This window comes from Planococcus citri, chromosome 4, assembly GCF_950023065.1.
Source record: "Planococcus citri chromosome 4, ihPlaCitr1.1, whole genome shotgun sequence".
Taxonomy (NCBI): Eukaryota; Metazoa; Arthropoda; class Insecta; order Hemiptera; family Pseudococcidae; genus Planococcus; species Planococcus citri.
In genome coordinates, this window is record NC_088680.1 from 23,834,606 (window position 1) to 23,858,512 (window position 23,907).

Below are 23,907 nucleotides of genomic sequence, written 5' to 3' on the forward strand. Positions count from 1 at the left end.
GAAATCTTAATAAGCAATAAAATTATTCAAAACTACGAAAAATGTATGACATTTTGATGAAATTTGTAAAAATTTGGCAAAATTTCCGTACTTAGTGTTTTGAAAACATGGTAGAAATGGTGTCAAAATCACTTTTAAAAACCTAATTAAAATTTGGTAAAATTTGTGAAAATTTAGTAACATTTTCAAAAAAATTGCGAAAACGTGTTTAAAATGCTATGATTCATTGCCTAGAACTGGCCAATTTTGATAGCTCATAATTTTTCAAGACTGATCAAACTTATGTTAGTGGAAGTGTTCCAACCGGCTCAAAAAAATTTGAATCGGGCAAAGGGGAATCAATATGGGACCTCGAAATACACCACAAGCCAAAATTTCAGGCGGTGATGAGATTCAATTTTCAATTTCTGGCGAATTTTTTAAAATTCAAATTTGATTTGGGCCAAAAATGGAAAAAATCAAAATTTTATCAAATTGACTTAGAATGCTGAAATTTGGTTTGTGATCTATTTTAGATATTCGGAGTCGATTGGTGAGAAGTTTGAATGGTTCCAAAGCCTCTGAGGGATTCTTTTTTTATATTTTTTTAAAATAATCTGTGGTGAAAATTTTGAATTTGAATCGACGCAGAAATATTTTGAAAATATGTGCTTAAATCGATGGAAAGGGTCGCAAGGATGATACATTGATACATCCGAATTTTGAGTTGAAAACTGAAGAAACCGAAAATTTGCTGGAGGCTCCAGAACGGTTCGAAATCGTTGCCAATCGACTCGGCTGGTCAAAAATAGGGTATGAAGCGAATTTCAGCTTTCTACGTCTTTATGCTGAAATTTCAATTTTTTCTATAATTTTGGCTCAAATTTAAATTTTCAAATATTCACGAAAAATGAATTTCTGCTCCTGAAATTTTGGTTGATGGTGTATTTTGAGGTCCTCTTTCGTTCTGTAAAAATACTTGAAAAACATTAAAATCATTCAAAAATAATCCTGCAATTATAAACACAAAAAAAAAAACAAAAAAAATGATGGAAATTTTAGAAAAAATTTTCAAAATTTTGAGAAAACAAAATGACATAGAAATACTTTAAAAGCACAAAAATTATTCTAAATTTACAAAATCTGGTAAAATTTTGTCAAAATTTATGTAGTAAAATTTCCGCAAAACGTCGTGAAAACATGTTGAAAATAGCAAAAAACCATTAAAATTGATAAAAATTATCAAAAGCCAACGAAATTCCGGTGAAATTTGCATTTTAGATATTTTAATTTATGATGTTCTCTCTCTGTACATAAATAATTTTGATGAAATATCAGGTTTCTTGAATTTTCAATGAAATGATAATTTCATAACTTTATATCTTTTTGATGGATTTTTGATCATGTTTTATGGGATTTTTGTATGTAGTTTTACAAAGCTTTATTGAAATTTCATCAGATTTTGATAATTTTGAATGATTGTAAAATCCTGAGAGAGAAATGGCGGAGGAAAGGGCGGCGAGAGGTAGGTATTGTAAAACAATATTTATTTGAGAAATATGATCAAGAATTACATTATTTTCTTCGAGTTGGTACCAACGACTCTTTCTATTGAATCTTTTTGTACCTCAAACAAGAAACTTGCAAAAATAATTGGGGAAAAATAGCAAAATTTCGTTCACTCCTTGTTTGTAAAATCCAAAATAAAACGTGAGAAAAAACACCACTCGTTTTCTCCATAAAAAAGACTCAACCCCCATCAACAGAGTTCAATTCCTCGACAGTAAAGAACCTTACTGAGCGAATTAAACCACAAATGTGACACGCGCTGGCGCTACCACTACCCCAGGCAAATTCTCGCCATTTATACAAAAAACCACCGTGTAACGTTACTCGGAACGATTAAAAATACGAACCGCATAGCGTACCGTACAATTTCAGAAACGAAACCATCGCCACAAACTTCCATTTCTATCCGGAACCGGGAGCGCAATAATTGCGAGATGAAAATCCGCTATGTGTACCGCTGGCAAATCTATGTACTCGTAATGTGTAGCTCGAAAGCAGCTCGTAAAATATACACCGAAAGGCGAAAACCCCCTTTCGTCCATGGCGTGACGTTTCATCCTTCCCAATGCGAATCCGAATCGCAAGTCAGGCTGGATACAGAGGAGCGCAGACACGGTCATGTTTCAATTGGAAATGAGAAAGTAGCCGACGTCATGAATTTCCATCGTGTAATTACCGCAAACATATATACTGGCACTGCGACGTATATCGAAGTGAAATGAACGACGCACACCAACGTTGGAATGGGAAATTGGAAACAAGATCGGTACAAATGGTCGTCCAGTCAATAAATGGAAATTTATTTACGTTGTGGAAACGTTTTCCTGTTCTGTGCTCATCTACGATGTACGATTTTACGCCAACAACCAGACCGGATATTTTTCGTGTTTTCTTTGGAAATTATCGACTGCAATCGGTTATCGCGCATCTAGCAGTAATTCCGAGAAAAATTGCGGTTTTTCTCAGTACACGGGTATTTAGGTGAATGAAGCTATAGTGGGCGATATTTTTTTTAAGGCGTCTTGAGCTCTCTCGGTACCTGGATGTAATGGTCATTGCCTCGTCTGCTCTGTTCGTTGGCCACCGCCTCAATTCGACAGACCTTCGATTGACCGAGCACTCGAAAAAAAAACTAGTTCAACGCCCGTACTTTGCCAATCGCCATTTTCATGTCTATGGGTTTTGACAGACGGGGAAAAATCACTCTTCGGTGGAATCCTATGCGTCATATGTTGCAACAATGGGCGCAATTTGCGATGTTCATGGAGTTGTTTGGAGATGATGTCATGTACTTGATCTTGTTACGATTCAAAGTCTTCTATTTGATCCACATATTCATATTTTATTTGCGAGGAGAAAATTGTGCATTTGTGCAAAAGTATTATGTAAAATTTGTAACATTATCTCTGGAAATGAATTCGTTGAATGGATTTACTCGTAGAATAGGCCACAACTCGATTTTCAGCAACCCAAATTAATTTCTGGGCTTTCGCGAGAAATCGAAATTCGTGCTGGAGGCTCCAAAATGACACAAGATGGTAGAATTCTATTTTGGAAAGTATGATGGCAGTTTTGCGAATAATTTTCAAAACAGATTCTTCTTGGAAATAATTTTGAAGAAGAGTTGGCAAAAATTAAGTTTTTCTGGGAAGCTTGACCCAAAAAAATGTCTTTTTTGCAATTTCGACAAAGAACTGAAGTTTTCCCCACTTTTGTGCATTCGAAATAATGGAGTTCGGAGAAAGTGGATTTGGGAAATAATGTAGTCATCCGAAAAAATGGCATTTCGAGATGGTTTCAATCATGAAAATATACTTTTTGGAAGAATTCCCGAGAGGCGAGAACCTTTTTATTGCATAAATATGCACTTTTTTGAAAGCACAAATCGTCAAAATTTGTCGATTTTTGATTTTCAAAAATTCGCAAAAAATTGAAAAATTAATTTAGGCTGGTATAAGTGGAAGGGAGAATTGAATGTTCCAAAATTTTGAAAATTACTATGTTCTCCTTTTAGATGGAAGGTTGTGGGCTTCTAAATTTTTAAAATTTACAAGAATCCACCTTATTTAAGAATTTTTTATGTGTATGAATCGAAATAAAAACCCTGATTTGAGTCTTGTGAGACTTTTGATAAACTGGGTTGAATAGATTTTAATGCTCTCAAATTTTTTCATAATTATTGAGGCGTTGCTGAATGTTTGAAAATGAATGACATACTCATTTTTCAAATTTTTTAGACCGTTTCACCATTTCACCACCCCCCCCTCGTCCCTCTACCCCGAACTTGTAAATTGTCCCAAATATATCTTCTGTCTTCAGATTGTCCATTTTAATTTTGAGCAAACAAAAAAAGAAAAACTTGAATGTTTTAATTGAAAATTGAAAATTTCCCGTTTTTCAGGAGAATTTTTCAACCCCCCCCCTTCCCATCTCGGTAAAAAGTACCTATTCTAAAAACAGACCAAACAAAAGAAGTCGAAACAGCTTACAAAAAAAGACCAACAAGTAAAATTTTAGTAGGTACCTGAATTTCATTCATAATTTTTAGTAATTTTTCAAAGTTCAAATTTGCTTGAAATTAAAAATTTAATAAAATCGAGATGAAGAACTGAAATTTGGTTCATATCTCATTTTCAATCTTTCAAATCGATTAGTAGTGGTTTTGAGCTCTTTTAGAGTCTGCAGCCGGTTTTTATATTTTCCTGTGTTGAAAAGATGCGGAATTTCATTACGGTTCTTTTTACGCCAATTTTCCTATCCAAAACTGGATAATCTGAAAATCTCGTGTCCAGAGTTGGACATTAAAAAAATTTACAAAATTGCAAAATTACCTAAGGCACGTAGAAGAAATTTTAGCTGATGGAGATGCCCCTGGAGGACTGAAATGGTGCTTTAAGAGGGGAAATTTTCGAATACGTCGTAGGTTTATCGTTTCTGCCCCTACCCAACCTGTTTTAGGAAAAATTTCCCAGTTCTAAAAGATAGTAATTGAGAATCTGCATCGATTTTAGTCATTGCCATTAAAATCCAAGACCACTGTTTGGGTTCTGATGAGCAGTTCAAAACTTTCAAATCACTTATTTTAGTGCAAATTTGTGTTTTGAAAATTTTTTCTATTCAAGATATTTATTAATTATGCCAAAATATCGTGAAGTATCATTTCTAAAACTGGAGTAATATTTTGAAAAATAGAGTGGTGCCTGCCAATTTTTTGGCCAGTATTGACAATTTCTAGAAATCCAAAAAAATAGCGGAAACCTTATCAAATATCGATTTTTTGAAATTGGCTGTAATTACCCAAAATTGGCACTTCTGCTTTCCAAAATGCCCCCCCCCCCGTTTCAAAAATAATATCTTTCAATATTTTTGCATAATTAACGCGAAATACTTATTTGAGATTTTTTTTCAAAGTATGAATTTAACCAAAAACATAAAATAGAATAAACAATTATGCAATTTTTCAACACGCTCAGTAGAACCTTGAAAATGGTCTTGGATTTTGATGGCGATAGTCTAGTTCGACACAGAATCACAAATACTATCTTTTAGAACTAGGATATTTTTCCCAAAACAGGTCAAGTAGGGGCTAGAGCGAAACAAAATCACAATTTTTTCGAAAATTACTTTTTTTGAGAGCCCATATCCCCCTCCAACAGCATCTCTGAAGTTGATTTTCTTTACCACCTTTCCATTCAAAATAAAGATTTCCAGTGAATTTGGTCCAATTCTCCGGCATTTTTTTTCGCGATCCATCTTGTAAAAAAAAATGGCAAAATTCTAGATATAATTTCATCCATATGCCCGCAGTGCTTCTCAAAAACTCATTAGACATATCAATCACTTGAGAAATTGGCTCTTATAAAAATGAAATTAAACGATAATAAGAACTTTCTTTTTCTTGACACCTGAAAAAAAAACAGCACCCATTCTCTAATATGTATACCAGATAGTTGATTTAAATTTGATAGATTTCATACACTATAACCGGTTGAGAAAAAAACCACTTATCGCACTCAGGTCGAGACGCAGCTCATCAATTAATTGCTCGGTGCCGAGGGCATTTCAAGTAAAGGTACAGTTTAGAAGAGCTGCAAGTGCTAAAAACCTCTCTTATGCTGAAATAAGATTAACCTCCTACGTAGGTATTTAAACCCATCTCGTAATTCGCAAACGCTTTCTCGTCGAGTTTCGGGCTCTATTCGATTCCCGATTCGTTTATATTACAATGGAGGCGATAATTATTTTGCATCGATGAACGATTAGATTAAATTAGCATCATCGTGAGTGATTTATTATGGCGATAATGAGAGAAATGTGACGTTAGCGGTGACCGCAGATGCCAGATTGCGACGAATACCTAATTCAATATTTAAAAAAAATTAACCTCGAAGACACGCGAAATCGATATTTCATCATTTAAAATTTGGTACAGAAATATACGACCAAAAATAGAAGAAACTGATGCTGAGAAAGTTGCTCTGTAGGGGGATGCTCAGTCGATACCGATAGGTACTAAAAATTTGACAGAAAAAAAAGAGTTAAATTTCGATTTCAATTCTGTCGTCGTCGTCGTCGTGAAAATACGAGTAAAAAAGAACGCCTGGTGACGTAAATTGGCCGCTGTGCTGTATCGACTTCGACGCGGAAGTCAAGGTTAAAAAAAAATTTCGTTATCATACAAACAAAGATTGTATTCGCAATCTATTATAGAACAACTGCGACGCAATCAGCCGCTTACGAATCGATTTCAATACAGGCTGCATGGCATGCTCTTTATGATACCAGACTAATAAGCGTGACTGTATTTTTTTATTTCAACTTCTATACACACATACACGTTGAAAACACACCACATCGACTTGAAAGATTAACACGAGTGGTATACGATGCCAAAATTTTCTGCTCTTTCTCATTATTTATAAAGGAATACGCATTTTAAAGTGCTGCCGATGGGTTTCCTTGCACCAGGCCAAAAATTTCCTACTACGTAGTTGCGAGAAATGTACGTAGATAGATTATATTATTTTTACTCGCGCACACATGTGGATTGGCGAGAACTAATCTTCGTATATGTGTGGCGAGGCAAAGTACACCACAGAGAGAACACACTATACAAGTAAAACGCACCTACCTACGTACTCGTAAGCTTAGCTTTAAAGAGCTTTAGCTCACCGCCTGATCATCGTTTTCACTTAATCGCATTATAATCTCAAACAACTGTCTTTATCGGAGTCATATGGCAAAGGTTAATTGAATCTAGAATTGTTTTTGTTATTTTTTCCATAAACTTTATTCGAGGTGCTCGACAGAAATGTTTCTTTATGAAGTTCGTTAACCCTTGAACTTTCGATAAAAACAATGCGAATTTTTTTTCTCGCCTACCCTTTAAAAGCTTTTGTTAAAGTTCAAGTCGAATCATTCCCTCGAGGATCAGATCCATGGCTCTGATGTAGGTAGGTACCTACCCGAAACATATTTCTTTATTTTGTTTAAATTCAAACCTCGCTTTGGGTCCAAACGACTACTAAAAAGTACACGTATAACTCGCTTGTGTGAAATTCATGGTGGTGAAAAATTTCAACCTCGAGGTTTGCGAAAATTGTTTTAAAATTTAATCTAGCGAAAAATTACGACTCGAGAAATGCGATAAAAATGGCTTTTTAATGGTTCGAGTTTTACTATATTGCATACTTTTTTTTATTATTATTTTTTGATATGGCTTCTTTTTATAATTCCTTTGAAATAAGATTGGTTCGAAGTTTCGCTAAAAATATTCAAAGTACGTTTGAAGTCGTCTTTTCTCTAGAGAATTATTGTTTAATTGAAGCTTGAACGGTGGTCTAGACGAAACAGGGTAGAGGTTTAGGTTTTGTTAGTCGAGGTTTCGGTTTCAATTTTTTTTTTCGCTTCGAGGATTAAACAGTTGATGAAATTTTGATATTTTTTACCTTTCAGGTGTATTGAAATTGTTTTAATTTCAGAAAAAATCGATATAGTTAGGTACGTATCTGCTGTATTTTTACCAGTCTTCTTTTTTTCATATATTTTTTTTTTATGTACTTACCTACGTATTAAAATTTTGTCAACTTTTAAAACAATAAGCCCTGTTACGTGTAAAATCATCAAATATTGTTAGTTTCATAGGCTTTCTCTCCCTTCTCTTTCCAGTTTCCTCGCTCAACTGAATTAAAATCAACAAATTCATTCACGAGCATTTCAGTGATAAATTCAAATACGAATAATGTAATTTAAATTTCAGGTGCTAGGTGCTGTGGGAATTTCCACAGACACCAGGTATTGATTTAAAAACGTTCTCCTATTTTACCATACGTATTTTCTGACAGTTGAATTGAAGTTCTCGTAGCTTCTTTTTCTCACCTTGAGAAATGCAATGTCATTCCCAATTATGATTTTTTTTTCGTATTAATAATTTTCGTATTGAAATATATTTTTGAAGAGGTGATTGCGAAGATCCGGCATCCGGGAACAACTTTACTGTTTTGGTCAAAAGTAGGTACCAGGCCCCTGCGATGTTTCATTTTACACAAAGTATACGAAGTACATTTTTAATAACTGATAGAAAATTTTAGAAGTTGGATTTCTGTCGAAGGCATTAGAATTTCCGCAAAAAACGAGTGTTTCTTGAGTTATGAATGAGGCATTAAAAGAATCGAAATTTCATTACAGAAGTGTTCTCGTCGATCTCATTTTGTAATTTCATTTTTCTCTCGAGATATTTTAAGAAGCATTCAAAAAAAAAAATGTCTAAAAAATGTGGAGAAAACAACATGTTTCAAATTGTTTTGATTTGTAAGAGGGTAACACGGGTACCAACTAATTCGCTCTAATCGTTAATCAATTCCTCATAAAGTTGTCCTCTATAATCAAGCCCTCAAATAGCTGAAAAAATATGTAGGTACATCACAAAAAAATTTTCCGTTAAATTTATGAAATCCCACTCATTAATTTGACATCGCAGCATTCAAAAATGTTCTCAAAAAAGTTTGTCTATTTTTGTAATGTACATTTTTTTCAGCTGTTTAAAGGCTTGATTCTGGTGGGACATTTTATGAAAAATTTATTGGCGATTAGAGCAATACGATTGGTGCACGCGTTTTCCTCCTAAAAATTGAAAATAATTTTTAAAATGTTGATTTCTTTGCATTTTTTTGAAGTTTTTTTCGGATGCTTCCTGAAATATCTCGAGAGCAAAATGAGATAGCGAAATATGGGATTAACAGGAAAACATCCTCGATGAATTTCGGTTATTGTGGTGTACGATTCATTTAATTTTGGTTTAAAACTGAAAAAAAATCTAAAATAAAAGCTTGCTTTTCTCACACGTTCCCAATTTTTTGCTGTATTTTCACATTTTACAATAATTTTTATTTTTTTTACTTGCTTGGAAAACTTTTTTAGGACCAATAATCTATTCATATTTTTTTTTTTTTTTAGTGAAGATTATTGATTACTTATCAATTTTTAAGACTTTTTAATCACACAATTCTGATTTATTTCACAAATTTTTTCTTTTTTGTGGTATATTTTTGAGAACTTTCAACATTTTTATTGATTTTTCAGGTTTGTTAGACAAATGTTGTACCTTGAAATTTTATCTCGTTTTCACAACTTTCATTAAATTTTTTTCAATTTACTCGTATGATCAACGGTTTTTTTTTCAAAATATTTTGTTTTTCATTTTTTAAAATCGATTTTGAAGTTTTAGCTCACTTGATTTTTGTAAATTTGAGGGGTATCCTTAGTAAAAATGAGTTTCGCATTTATGTTTTTTTCTTCATTTTACTAAATTTTTGTACTCATCTGTGATTTCTTTGATTTTTCATAATCATTTTTCTTGAAATTCTGGACTGCTTTCATCTTTCATCGACGTTTTTGTGGTTTTTTACATAGCCAATTTTTCAGATTTCATTGTTTCTAAATTTCTACCGGTTTTATAAGTTTCAGAAATTTCAGCCTTATTATCACAAATTTTTTTCATTGAAAAAAGGATTATCTAAAATTATAATTTTGAGAGACTTGATCGCTCAATAACTTGATTAAACTCAAAATGCTCGAGCTCGATCCTGGAAAAATAGAAATCAGAAATGTAATGTTTGATGATTTACTTGTGTAACCCTAAAAAAAACGACTTATATAGGAAGCAGATAGAAGAGGATGTTTTGTAGGCATAAGAATTGGAGTTCCAAAAAAATTTCAAGAAAGTGGAACTTTTCAGTTTTTCTTGAAATATTTCAAAATAATTAATAAAGTCTTTTAAAGGGAATAAAAATAATGCTGTATTTGAGTTTTTCCCGCAAATAATCCATTTTTTGTGATGGAAAATTTGAAGAAATTCAAAATTTGCATGCAGTTCAACAAGATTTTTTGATGAAAATATTTCGTGATCTAAAATAATTTGTTTCTCCCAAAATTGAGGTTTCTGGAAAAAATCGATTTCTTTTCAATTCTTGCATCACAAAAAATCAATTTTTGAAAAAACTGTATTTGAGGAGTCTTCAATATATTTTCCATTCTTCTGAGGTTTTAAACTAACTCCCAGATGGAAGGGAAGGGAGGGGGGGGGGGGTGAGTGAAAAATTTCAAACTTTCGACAAAACCTGATCCATCGAATGATCTGATTTCGAAGTCGATGATAATGCTTCTTAGAACTGAATTTAGGTACCTAAAAACAAAACAAAAATCTCCTCCCCCAGATTAGACGGTTGGGGCTCAAAATTTTGAAAACTGCAATAAATGAGTATGAGAATTAATAGGTTTTCAGAGGCTCTGATTCCCAATTTGGTAGCTGTTTAGCCTCATGATCAAAACTGAAACTTCTCAGAGGTGGGCCAATAAAGCTCAAAATTTTGAATAGTGTAATAATATGTACTTATGTGACATGGACTATGGAAACCAACCAATCAGAGTCTTTAAAAACATGTTGACTTAATTCGATACCCAGATTACCTTTTTTTTGATTGTTTGAAATTTTCTCATTTACCCTTTTTTGACTTTTCAACTATTGAAAGAATAGTTCAACTCTGGTCTCTGGGAAAAAATATCTAGGTCTTTGCTCTTCTAACTCTCTGTAAGTAGATTACTTCCACTAAACACCACCACCATATCCAAACAAACCTCTTCGCCAGTACCCACTCATCCACACAAAGACCCGAGCACTACACTATCGTAAAATAACAACAAAAACAACTCTCCGGTCTTCGTTCACCGCCCCCTAAACATCGTCTGCCCGGAGAACATTCACCCCTACTTTGTTATTACTCGAAATAACGTCGTTTTCGTTCCCTTTACGGTTACACGTGGAACGTGGAATCCGGAATCGCAGCTCAGTTAGAAATATTCGTCGTCGAATCCTTTGTGCTCCATACAGCATTCGTTTCGTTTTATTTCGTTTTCGTCTGCAAAGGCATCTCTTTCTCTACATATAGATAGAAGACGTTAACTCGTCAGGGCCCTGAGACTGCGGGGCAATGGCGTTAAACTCTACGTGTAATTTTCATCTCGCGTCTCGAACAAAGGATAATAAAATATCGAAATCTTGAGTCGAGTGGCGCTCATTACACCATTACACGTCAATTATTATCGTCCTTGACGACGACGAAGAGTACCTAAGTACCTATATTAAAAGCTCAGCTATGGTAATAATAATAATAATAATAGAAAAAGCTACGCCAAAACAAATACTATGTATGAGAGGAAATATTCGGTGTTTATGTATGAAAATTATAATGCTTGTAGAAGAAATTCACCTATTAGTGTACGTTAGTTTATGGGAAATGTCAGAAACATTGAGGGGGGGGGGAGCTGTGAAGGAAACAAAGTACGCATTAGTACCACGAGTCGAATTAATTAAAAAAGCATTCCAACGAGGGGGAATATTTTTGGGGTAAAGAGCGAAAGTCAAGTACATGGGTACGTTATCATGTGCACTCGTACGTGGTGGTATGATGTTGTCATAAGTCATAACACATCGCGAGCTATTACGATAAAATGAAAAATTACTCCACGTAATACGCCCGTCGTCAACATGGACGTATACTCGTAGAGCTGGCGTAGTTGAAATTTTACCTAGAGTAGGGCTTCAGGGGGCCGGGGGGTAAAGGGTTAGCCTAAATAGTATTAGTAATGTTTAGGCTGATACAGCCAGCTCTCTGCTCTCTGTTAGGTCGGAAATGGTTATACATACTCGTAAAACATGTTATTTGCATTAGAACAACAACGACGACGACGATCAGCTGTGCACGGATGAGATTGCAGCGCGACGTGGTGAAGGCGCCATAGGCAGGGGGTGCGGATACCTCGCCCATATGATCGCGATACAAATGGAAAAAAAAAGAGGTGGAACAAGTAGACGCGCCGCCGGTTCATACGGTTGTCAGGTTTCCAGCTGGTAGATCAGCTGATCGTCGTATACATAAATCAGCTGACCTAAATGCAGCCTGGCTTTTTGTAGTCGCGATTGAAGGTAGTGGCAACACTTTTTCCATACTAACGTTACGTTTACGTCGAGTCGAGTTCGCTTTGCCCTGCTGTTTGCGTGTTGTTGAGTTGAATTTGTTTGTTGTTGGCGGTGTTGCGTTGAAAAGACACTCGCGATACGCGTGGATATTGCGAAATTTGCTCGCGGATCGGCGCGGCTTCGGTGTTCGAAGAGAGAAGCTTTGGTGTCAAGCTCGAGAGTGGAAACTGCAGCTGAGCGTGTGCCGGGATAGCTGTAACCTTGCTGGCAGATTATGAAAGTCAATATGGCCGTTCCAGTCGACTGGTAAGTTGTACTCGAACTCGAAGCCCAAGGTCTCTTTGTCATTCCAGAACTTCTTGCCCAAGATCTGTATACCTACTCCATACTCTTGTACTATTTTGGCGATGATGATGAAGGCTCGCACTTTGATGACAATCGAATCTGGAATCGATCGAGTGAATAATCAGCTGATTTTCAGGAGAGACGGTGAGGAGAGGTAGGGGGTGTGCGATTTTTTTGAGAATTTTTAAGCCATGACGACCGGATGACACATGTGTGTCGTGTTAAATTGAGCTCAGCTGGGTATTCTGTTGCATTGCCACGTAACTGTGCGTTGGGATCTACGTGGAGATTGTGGGATTTAGAAGAAGGGCGAGAGGGGAAGGGAGAAAGATTGAAATGAAAAACATTAGGGATGTGGTTTTAGGTGCTCAGTGCTCAATGAAGGAAAAAATTGGTCAAAATTATCTACATTCGAAATTGAAAATGTCGAGATCTTCAAATAGTTAGTATTGTTTTATGAAACTTGCTGCATTTATGTTGTTGCTTCACAATTATTTTTATTCGTGTTTTCAATGTTGGAAAAGTGCTTCTATTGTTTGACTTTTTTTAAACGAAATTTTAAAAATATTTTAATGTTGGAAAAGTGCTTCTATTTTTTGACTTTTTAACGAAATTTTTGAAACATTTCAGGCTCTTTTAGTATTTTTAGAATCATTTTTCCGTTTTAAAAATATTTTTCAATTTAAAAAAATATATTTAAGTAGGTACATAGTAAGTACATACATACATTTTTTTAAAAATTGATTTAACGTGGGAAAAAATGTGAAATATACATATATTTATTTTGTTGCTCTTTGAAAAGAAACATTGTTTAAAATTTGAAATCAGAACTTTTTCTTCAATTCTTCAGAATTTCAAATTTTCAAAAAATTATTTTTTTTTTGGTTTTGTTCTTTCTGATAAAACTTTTCGAGTTTCACCAAATTGAAAATTTTTTCAATTTTTTGTCACTTTATTTTTATTTATTTTTTTAAAATGTGTGCATCTTCAAACTTTTTCAATTTTAATTTTTTTAAATTGATATTAAATGTTTGTTTGGGTTTTTTCAAATAGCCATAAAATGTTATGGCATTTTTTTTTTCATTTATTATTAATTTATTAGTATGTATGAGTAGTGTGTACCTGATATTGATTTTTTTCAAAATAACTTAATTTATTTTGTTTTATTGTTCTTATTTCACATTTTACAAAATTATTTTGATTTTTTTTTTTCGCTTATTTTATTTAATTTTTTTAACAACAAAAAACATTGCATTTTTCCTTTGATTTTCTTCGCTTTTGTTTTTTCAAAAACGTTCGAAAAAATTGTTTCCAAATTTAATACATTTATTTGAATGTTTTGAAAATATAATGAAATTCCTTGATTCAAATTTTCATGTTTTAAAAATAATTGTATTTTTTTGACATTTTCCCTCAATTATTCCAATCTTTTGGTCCTTTGTAATTTATTGTTCATTTTTTTCATTTTAATATACATCTGGGTCATTCCATGCCAAATCGGCGGATTTTTGCACGAGGGGTCTTCGATTTTTTTCAAAATCAGATCATTTGTAGAGGTCATCAAACGATGACGAATGGCGCAAACCGGACATTTTTTCGATTTTTTGTGACGGAGCTGTGGCGCTTCAAAGTTCTCTAAAATGGCCGAAAATGGAAAATTTCAGTTGCAAATTGCTCCGGTTGTACGTGGTATAGAATTTTTAACTTTTTTTCAAATTGTAGTACTTTGAGAGGGTAATCGACGAGTGATGTCAAAATCAGTGTTGCCACTTTTAAAAACCTAAAAAAATCGATTTTAAAACTTATAATTTAAATATAACCATGATGTCCGCCAGTAAAAATTCTGAAAAAATTCTCAGTTCTAGTCCTTTTTATGTAGAATAACATATCAAAAAATTGGAGGGGCCTTTTTTTTCATTTTCGAGAAAAAAAAATTACAAGTTTTACAATTGCTGCAAAAGTACCATCAGAAACCTAAAAAATGAAGATTTTTGCATTTTTGAAATATTTTACCAATGTGTGGACGATAATGTGAAAAAAATCCCCCTCCCCCCAAATTGGCGACAAATTGACGAAAAATGCATATATTTCACTCTTGAAATAAAAATTTATAGCACGAAAAATGTCAATTCGTTGACAAATGGGGGGAGGGGGATTTTTTTCACATTATCGTCCACACATTGGTAAAATATTTCAAAAATGCAAAAATCTTCATTTTTTAGGTTTCTGATGGTACTTTTGCAGCAATTGTAAAACTTGTAATTTTTTTTTCTCGAAAATGAAAAAAAAGGCCCCTCCAATTTTTTGATATGTTATTCTACATAAAAAGGACTAGAACTGAGAATTTTTTCAGAATTTTTACTGGCGGACATCATGGTTATATTTAAATTATAAGTTTTAAAATCGATTTTTTTAGGTTTTTAAAAGTGGCAACACTGATTTTGACATCACTCGTCGATTACCCTCTCAAAGTACTACAATTTGAAAAAAAGTTAAAAATTCTATACCACGTACAACCGGAGCAATTTGCAACTGAAATTTTCCATTTTCGGCCATTTTAGAGAACTTTGAAGCGCCACAGCTCCGTCACAAAAAATCGAAAAAATGTCCGGTTTGCGCCATTCGTCATCGTTTGATGACCTCTACAAATGATCTGATTTTGAAAAAAATCGAAGACCCCTCGTGCAAAAATCCGCCGATTTGGCATGGAATGACCCATCTTTGATTTTTTCGTTTTTTTTTCTTTATCATTTTATCAAAAAAAGTCTAGATTTTTTTTAGCATTAAAAAAAGCAGGTACCATATCATTACTTGTGATATCTATAATTTTTCCATCTTTTGTAAAAAAATTGTTGTTTTTTGAAACTATAATGTTGAAAAAGTGTTTTTTCTTTGGTCATTTAATTCCAGAGTGCACTCCTCTTTTTTTTTTTTTTTTTTGTAATATCTATCTCTTTAGTATTTTTGCTTTTTTAGGGGGGGGGGATTATTTACCTAATCTATTAACATTAATAATTTTGTTTTTGACTTTGAAAAAAAATTCACTTTTTTTGTGAGATTTCAAGTCCGAAAGTACGTATTAGGCGCCCCTCTCTTATTTCTATGTAAATGTTTTGATCGGATTTTCTTTTTTTTACCCCCCCCCCCAAAAACATAGATAAGCTTTAACCTAAAAAATTTCAACTTCAAGAAGTATTGTTAGTAGAAGGAGGGGAGGAGGTTTGAGTGATATGTAGAAAAACGAGTAAGGATGAACTAAGACCATAAGCATGATTTGTTTACACGTAATTACATTTTTAGGAAGATACGAATTGCAAAAAAGTCCAAATAACCCCAATGAAATAATATGAAATCAAAAATAAATGATAATGGAAGGCTTCTAGCGCAAAACTTCGAAAAATTTTGGCAAAAATGATTTCTTCTTAAGTGCTTTGTTCTTTTTCTGGCTCCCCCTCCCTCTTCAGGTCTTCAATCCGTATTCTAAAGTCATTGAATCGAAAATATTTTCGAATTTGATTTCTTTTTATCCCTAGATAAACATTCCATATCTAAACTAATTAAATAATGAAATCGAAAAAAGAATATCAATGTATTTATGATCTGAAAAATTAATCCGTTCACATTTATCTGAGATATTGCTCCATCAGGTGTAGATGGGGAGGGGAGTGGGGGAGGAGTAAAATCAAGAGGAAAATAAACAGTGTATCAGGTATCTGAAAGGTAGTGAAAGTAGTGAAAGTAGTGAAAAAGTAGTGAATTTAGTCAAAAAGGTAGGGAAAAAAGGTAAAAATTCTAACGTGCAACAAAAACCTTCAAATCATTGAAAAAAAAGTTCATTTTTGAGGAAATTAAAATATACTTTGCATACAAATTGTCTTTTAATTTAATTTTTTTTGGAAATTTTCCTGTGAAAAATTCGACTTTGTTAATTTATGTTGTGTGGAGGGAGGGAGGGAGGGGGGGGGAGGTCGTGTGGAGAGCTTTCTGAAAATTGGGTTGAAAACAGTAGTGATTTTTTTAAAAAAAATTGTTAGATACCACGATAAATTCTAATTCTGGTGACTTTTATTCAGAAATATTTTTCCAAAAACCAACTTTTTAATTGAATTATTTCAAAGTTTGAAACACACTGTAGCATTTCGAGTCGCAGTTTAAAATGTGATGGTAGGTACAAAATATTAAAGCTCGTCGAAAAATTGTGTAACACCCTTCTAATTATCCCATTCTATTGATTAAGAAGGCCTACAACCTCCATCCTTGATTTCTACCGCGTATTCGATTCAATTTGAGTTGATTGACCCGCATAAAAAATGCCCCCTACTTTTATATTATAGGTTTTCCTTTTGATACGCCAAATTACAATATTTATCGTATTTCGCTACCCTTTTACTTAGCAAAAATATATGTTGCCAAGTTGCCACGCGATCACGAAATGATACCTACAAATACATACATTCGTGGAAGCGTATATTTGTTTTGAAACTCGCGATTGGGGGGCGGGGGCGGTGAAGGGGAGGTACACGATGTGCGAACGAATGGAAAATTTAAATCAAAAGCTTATTCAAGGTTGTTTTAAAAACTTTGTTTAGTTTGGCAGAAAGGTGTTGGGATAAAATTCGTTATTCCCTGTGTGTACTTTGCGCTACTTGAGCGAATTTTGAATGCGTATTATTTCGCGAAGTTTTTTTCTTTTTGTCTTACGTTAAACTCGCCGAAAGAAAAGTACGAAATTGAAATAAAAAATTCCATTTCAAAGCGTCGTCTTCGAGGTGTATTTATAATGCAACGAAGTCGTTAACTGAGAGATGAAGTTAGTCGTTGGGAAGTTTAATGGTCGCGTGGTAACATTGGTTTTGAGTTTTGGTTAAGAAAATGAAGAACTTTACCGTGGCGAGAAGACTAGTTCTGCTAGAACGTAGACCGTGTGGTGGTGCTTGTTGCCTGGTTAAAAACGTTCTGTGTACGTTTGCGGAGTGTTTAGTTTGTGTATTTTGCAATATTATTATTGTATAGTTGGCAATTTTTTTTTAGACTTTTTTCCTCGGCGATAAACTTTTAAAAAATTTAGCGAGGCATTTTTACCACGCTGGTGTAAGCAACTTTGTGTTAATATGTTTTCGGTGTTCTTTATCATCGCGATTGTATGGAAATCTGTTTTAGAAAACGGCTACTTTATGAGAATACCAGGTAAAAGATCCCTTGTTTATTTACATTTTTTTTTCTACAGGTGGGAGCTGGGAGGTGAGGGTGATATTCAAATTGGTGTTTGGGTCGATCGATGAGATCGCCATCGGGCCTCTGGCTGGGAAAAGATTAATATTCCCAAGTCTGGAAACGTAGAATCTGTGCACTTGTTTATTGTTGTTATTTAGGCCTGACTTGGAAGAGAGCTCACTATAGGCGAAAACCAGTTTCGTGGTTTTAGTGACACGCTCTAGGCTAGCACACAAAGGCACTGGAAGGTGATTTTTGTGGTTCATAGCCGATTTGTCGTGTGTATACAAACATTTGGTACTTACGTATTTTTTTCTTGTTTTTTTTTCTCATCTTTCCTCTTTTCGTAGTATTTTTACTACCTTGTTCCAGAGCGTACTACGTATTTCCCTGTAAATCTACTACGTCTTTACAAATGGCCAATCTTTAAACGACCCTGGTTTCTGTCTCGATTGGTCTATGTGGGATTGATTTGTTGGAATTTTTTTCCTCCAATTTCTGCTCCAAACTAACCACCTCTCGTATATAAAGAGAATCTTTTCTATTGCGTTTTATTGGCTCGTAAACGAGGCCAGTTCACGAGCAATGGCGAGCTGGCGACAATGGAGATGTCAGCGTATCCATAAATTTTGAGTTTAGGGTGTTACACGATGAAAACTTCCCTCTTTTTCTATCTTTTTCAATGTTGTAAGGGGAATACGACGAGTAACTCCTGTGTATTCGAGTACCTACCTACCTACTGCGGGTAGTAATACGGAAACTCTTAAAGTTTTCCCAACTGTCTAAGTACTTACTACTACGATGACGACGACGACGTATCGATCAGTGATTCTTAACACGAATAAGGTGTAATTCGTTGCTCTATTAGGAAAAGGTCGTAACTACATGAAAGTTGATTTCTCAGAAAACGCATTTTAATTTTTAAAGAGCATTCTATCAAGTACACTTGATAGTTTTAGATGAGGTAAGAGAACATTTGGTTATTGCAATCATTTTCCTGCTAATTTTCAAAATAAACATCCTGGTAGCACTGATTTTTCATTTTTTTATTTGAGGAACTCTGAACTGAAAAAAGTAAAATTCAACAAAGGAACTTTCACCTTAAGTCAAGCTTTTTTCATCAAAAGCCCATAAGAAATACACAGGAACGATATCCTTAAGGTGATGAGGTTGATTTTCTGCAATTTGTCAGTGAAATGACGTGAAATTATTTGTTTATAATGACTTTTCTTACCAACAAATTACAAAAATCAAAAGAAATAGGTTCAATCTGCGAAAAAATATCATTTAGAACCTTTTCATTGTAACAGTTTTGAAAACGTGTATTTAAAACCATTTGTTTTCGGCTATTACGAGAACAAAAAACATCGAAATTCAATTTCAAGTGTTGCATCATGTAGAGGACAAAATTCTCTTTCCAATGATACCACTATCTCATTTTTTATAAAAATTGTAGTTACGACCTTTTCCTAATAAAGCAACGAATTTTTTTCTGTGGTTGGGGTACCTCGGTTGGTTGTTATAAATGACCTTTCAGATGTAATGGTTGTTTTGCTGTTGTGGAAGAGAACTGGATTGTAAATAGATAAATATTGGGAAAATACGTTTTCTATTATTTATTTTATCAATTTGGAGCTGGAGTAGAATTTTTTTTGCATTTTTGAGAAGGTATGGGGAAGTGTGGATTGAAATACTGGAAAAATTGAAATTACATTTTCTAACTGAATTTAATTTAAAATAAATTTTTTTTGGCATTTTCAAATAATTAACACACTGAAAAAAAAACAACATTCAATATTGTCTAAGTTGAAGAAATATAGAAATGGATAGAAACAGAAAAAAAAAATAGGTCAAAGGTTCGGAAAAAGGTCACCTCGTATACTAAGCGTTGATAACATTTTGTTATCAGCTAATGAGCTGAAAAGTGAGAAAAAATTCAAATTCAACTGATATTTTAGTACAGAGTCATACTATTTTATCACTATCCCATTAGATATAATTGAATAGCTGTGATTAAATATTGTCAATTATCATTTTCTAGAAACTTCGTCATTACACTGGATTCATTATCAGGATTTCAGTAGTATTTTTTTTTTCAAGTATGGATGGTCCACAAGGAGCTTCTCAATGAGGATTTAAATTGTCCAACACTCGATAAAAAAAATTCAGCATCATGAACATTTTTTTATTCCAAATTATAGAGATTTCTACGTTATTTCTGTAGCAAAAAAAGATTTAAAACTTTGGAAATTGTGTTTTGCTGTGATGGATCAATTTGTTGACTCAATTCCATTGACTAAATTCGTATTTTTGGAAGTATAGTTTTTGAAAATTGCTAAAATGAAAATAAATAAATAAATTGTGTTGATGAAACACAATTTTTTAAATAAAATTTGTTGACTCAATTCCGAATTTTTTTGCAATTTGAAAGAAATATGGACTTTTGACCCATATCAAAAGTGGCTGCAGAACACTCGAAATTGTGAAAGAAGTTCCTATTTTGAGAACTTCAGAAATTTATAGGACCCTATAAATTTAACATCTTGATTAATGAAATTTTTACTGCAGATTGCTCTGTAAAAATTAAATGAAAATAAATCAGCAAATTTCGAACTTGATAAATATACAACTGTTTTTTCGATAGTCTTAGAATCAGTGGGAATTGACATATCATATTATCATATTGGAAACATTTTTCTAAATTTTCCAAAATTGAATGACTCAAGGAGCATTGAGGAATTTGTGTCGAAAAAATGGGTAGATATTTGATTTGAACTCACAATCGTTAGTACTCTTGAAATCCCAGCCAACGACAAATCATTCGTTATTTTCAATTTTTTTTGCGCATTGATTACGTTTAAAGGCACTAGAAAAGGTGCGGGAGGGGGGGGGGACGTTGGAGTGATTGGATCCGAAAAAATATGAATCATGAATCTCTATTTGAATTCAGTGCCCAGTGCCTTCAAATTAATCACAATCAATAGGTTTATTGGCTTTCGAATTTTTTTTACATTTCGATCGAAATTTGCAACCCTTTTGCTCTTGGAGTAGGGGATCTAAAAATTCTGCTACTCCTGTAAATTCTGCTTTTGTTCTAATTTTTATCAAAAACCCTTGTATTTTTTCTTTTTTCCAATCAAACGTTAAATTTTTCCATTCATATCCTCCCTTTGTAAAATTTTGAAAAAATTGATTGCGAAATACTCATTTGCTAATTCTCAACTCAAAATGTAAAATTTGTCAACTTTTTAGAGCTTCTCATATGTTCGCGAATGGAGAATCTGAAAAGTTTTCTGAAAATTATAAATAATTTTAGAAAAACAATGATTGTATTTTTCAAAAAAAAAATCTGTTGAAAAAGTATGACGAAAAAGTTGTTACTAAAAGGAAACTTTTTCAATGGCGGTATCCCTTCCTTTTTTCAAAAGTAATTCTCAGAAAATCAATTTGAATTAAAAAAAAAACAAAAACAAGCAGGTGTGTTGAAAAAGTATTGATTAAATAAAACTGATTCAGTAAAGATGGTGAAGGTATTGTTAATACCTCTCCTCTCCCCCTTACAAAAATAAGAAAACCCGAAATCATTGAAAAAGCATATACGTGTAAAATTTTGACCCTCTCTCCCCTCCCCTTAAAGAATTGATAAGTTTAAAGTTGGTTGCAAAATTTCCTGCCAACAAAAAATTGAAATACGAGTATGTATAGTGTAATGGTATTTCTGACTCCCCCTCCGCCGAAAAAAAACGGAAAAAATTGACATTTTGAATTTTGAGCACCTCTTTTTTCCTCAAAAAAATAAGTTTTGAAGTGTTTTAAAAATTCCCTGCCAACAGTCCCGAAATCTTGCTTCTTCATTTTGACATTTTTGTCAAGACACCTTGCAAAAGGGTCTCGAGAACACAGTTTAAAATTTAGTTTACAAAGAGAATTTAAAAAGTTTTTTTTGTAATTTTTCCCTGGAAGGTTAAGATAGAAGTACTGATGATTATTTTACTAAAATAATATTAAACCAAACTTGTGAAAAAAATTTCTTCACAATCAGGTGATTCGACTTCATTTTGGTTTGAGTTGATATGAAATGCATCTAGCTCCTGCACATCACAAAAACCCTTATTTATTATTAGATGCTTTTTCGGATAATCTGTTTCAAATTTAGTTCTGTGTGGTCTCAAAATGTTTGAACTAATGACTTACCAATCGCAATAGCTTTCATTTCACGAAAATATTCGACCAAGAATCATATCTCCTGGCAATGCATGTGAAAAAATGTGCAATAAGGTTGTAAAATTACAATGAAGTATCCAGATTTGCTTCCAACTTTCCATATTTGGAAGGCGGAATATGGATGCGGTGTTTGCGGTATGCAACGTACCTATATACATTAAATTCAACATACATATATGCGGTGCAAGCAAAGCATTGAAGGAATAAAAAAAAACTGGATGCGTAAATTAATTTCCAAAAGTATCGTCGAGTGATTGTCTGTGTATCTGTATAAGATATTAGCATACGAATGGCAAAAACAAACGTCGAATGTGTTCGATTTAAGGTAGAAAGTTTGGTGAGCTTGTTTCAAAGTGAAAATGAACCGAAATTTCACCATACTTTCCAGCTGGAGTTTTTTCCTCTTTTTTTTTCGTTTCGAATAGGATGGTTTTTATTTCAACGGGTTCGACATTTTTTAATTAAAAATTTCAAATCAACCTACGCAAGAAACTTGGGAGGTTTTTTCGTCGAATCGCTGAGAATTTTTTGCTGTGTTTATACCTCGTACTTTTGATATTTCAGTTAAGTAAATTTCATACCAAACGAGGAGATCGTTTGTCGGTCGGGTCTGGTAATTGATAAGGAATCATATGCGCGAGTTGTGTGCTTCGGTGACCTTAATGTAGGCAATAAAACGTATTTTTCATAACCATCTTCTCTACCCACGACGACGTAATGATGAGTAGGATGTATCAGTTTGCGAAATTTACATTTTGTAACAACGATCTCGTATATGGGCTTAATAAAAATACTATCTGCAGTAGCTTTGGAAAGTGTAGTTGCTTTCAACGATGCGACGACGATCCCCCGTACGAGTATTTTTCTCCCTACTGGCTCGATGATGAGAGGTGATTGATACGGCAGTAAAAGCAGGGACGTGGTAATTACTGTCTGTTTTTTTTTTCTTACGCTTCTTTGTATAAACCGGTAGGAATATGCTGAAAAGGGTTCGAACCACCCGTGAAGCGTTCGAACAAAAGATTAAGAATGTGGCTTTTATGGGATGATGTACATAAAAAGAGCTAGGAGTTTTCACCTCTTCTCTCCGGCTCAATACTAAACATAAAAGTAAACGAAGCGACGTCTCTACGACTCGACGTAAGGCGAGGAAGTACATAGTACATAATAATAATTGGAGTTGTTCAAATGTGGTATTGGTACACTCTGTGAGCATTTTAGGTTACAGTACTTGGAAGTTCTTACGTCGTCGTCGATGGATGACTTAGACTTAGTCATAAACAATGAAATTGTGTGTACAGGTCGACCGACTAACACATGGCTCGAGAGAACACGTGCAGTCCATAGAAATAAGATGGAATCGGATTTCGATGGTGTTAAATCGGTCTTTCTCTGCTTCTTCGCTGTTCGTTTACCAAGTTATAGAGGTTTTTAATTTATTCTCGCCATTGCCATCGTGTCGTCGACGAGTTTCTCTATTTAGGACCTGTTGTCACTAGATTGGCTTCGGATTTTTTTTTTGTCCACTGACAATATCTACGTAGGCCTAATGTACTCGTACTTATAGTCATGTGTACTGGATTTGGAAACGGCTCGATATTGTTGAGAAATAAGAGGTTAGGTATTTGAAGTGCTATGCTGTATTGCTGTGGTATTTGTCCATGTAGTACTATGTGAGGTTACCTAGCTAGGTTACCTACTCGATAACCTGTATTTATACGGTGTGTGCTGTTGATTCTAGTGGTTTTTTTACCTCGTGTAGTAGATTTAGGCGATGTGGCAACAGTGCGACGACGTAAACTTGTTTCGGAAATTTTTTAATGGCTGGTTATGGTCACGAATGAATCAATTTGATCATTTTGATGAGCTGTGTGTCCTTTGAGGGGTGATTTTTGTGGAGGATTTTGAATTCGTTCGCAAACGATTCAATGAGATTTTGGAGTGAATCGTTCGCGACTGTTTTGGAAAAATGATGACTGGTTCATATTCATGATTCCTCAGACGACTTTATTAATTTCAAAACATTTATCCAAACCGTTCGGAAACGATTCTATTGTCAAAGTTTTGAGAACGACTCTATTATGAAATGAATCTAGAGC

The 23,907-nt window shown here is 33.8% G+C and overlaps 1 protein-coding gene across 5 annotated transcripts in view; it reads left to right on the top strand.

The window, feature by feature from the left end:
• LOC135845855 (atos homolog protein A-like) overlaps nt 1–23,907 on the top strand; it is a 100,007-nt gene that overhangs the window by 21,426 nt on the left and 54,674 nt on the right. Inside the window, exon 1 of one of the 5 annotated variants that reach the window (XM_065364704.1) lies at nt 12,125–12,331. The exons of 3 other annotated variants lie outside the window; for them this stretch is intronic. The gene's annotated coding sequence lies outside the window, so the exon portion shown is untranslated. Of the gene's footprint in view, nt 1–12,124; nt 12,332–17,264; nt 17,558–23,907 lie in introns of those variants that run through there. One more of the 5 variants, XM_065364703.1, reaches the window with a different exon arrangement.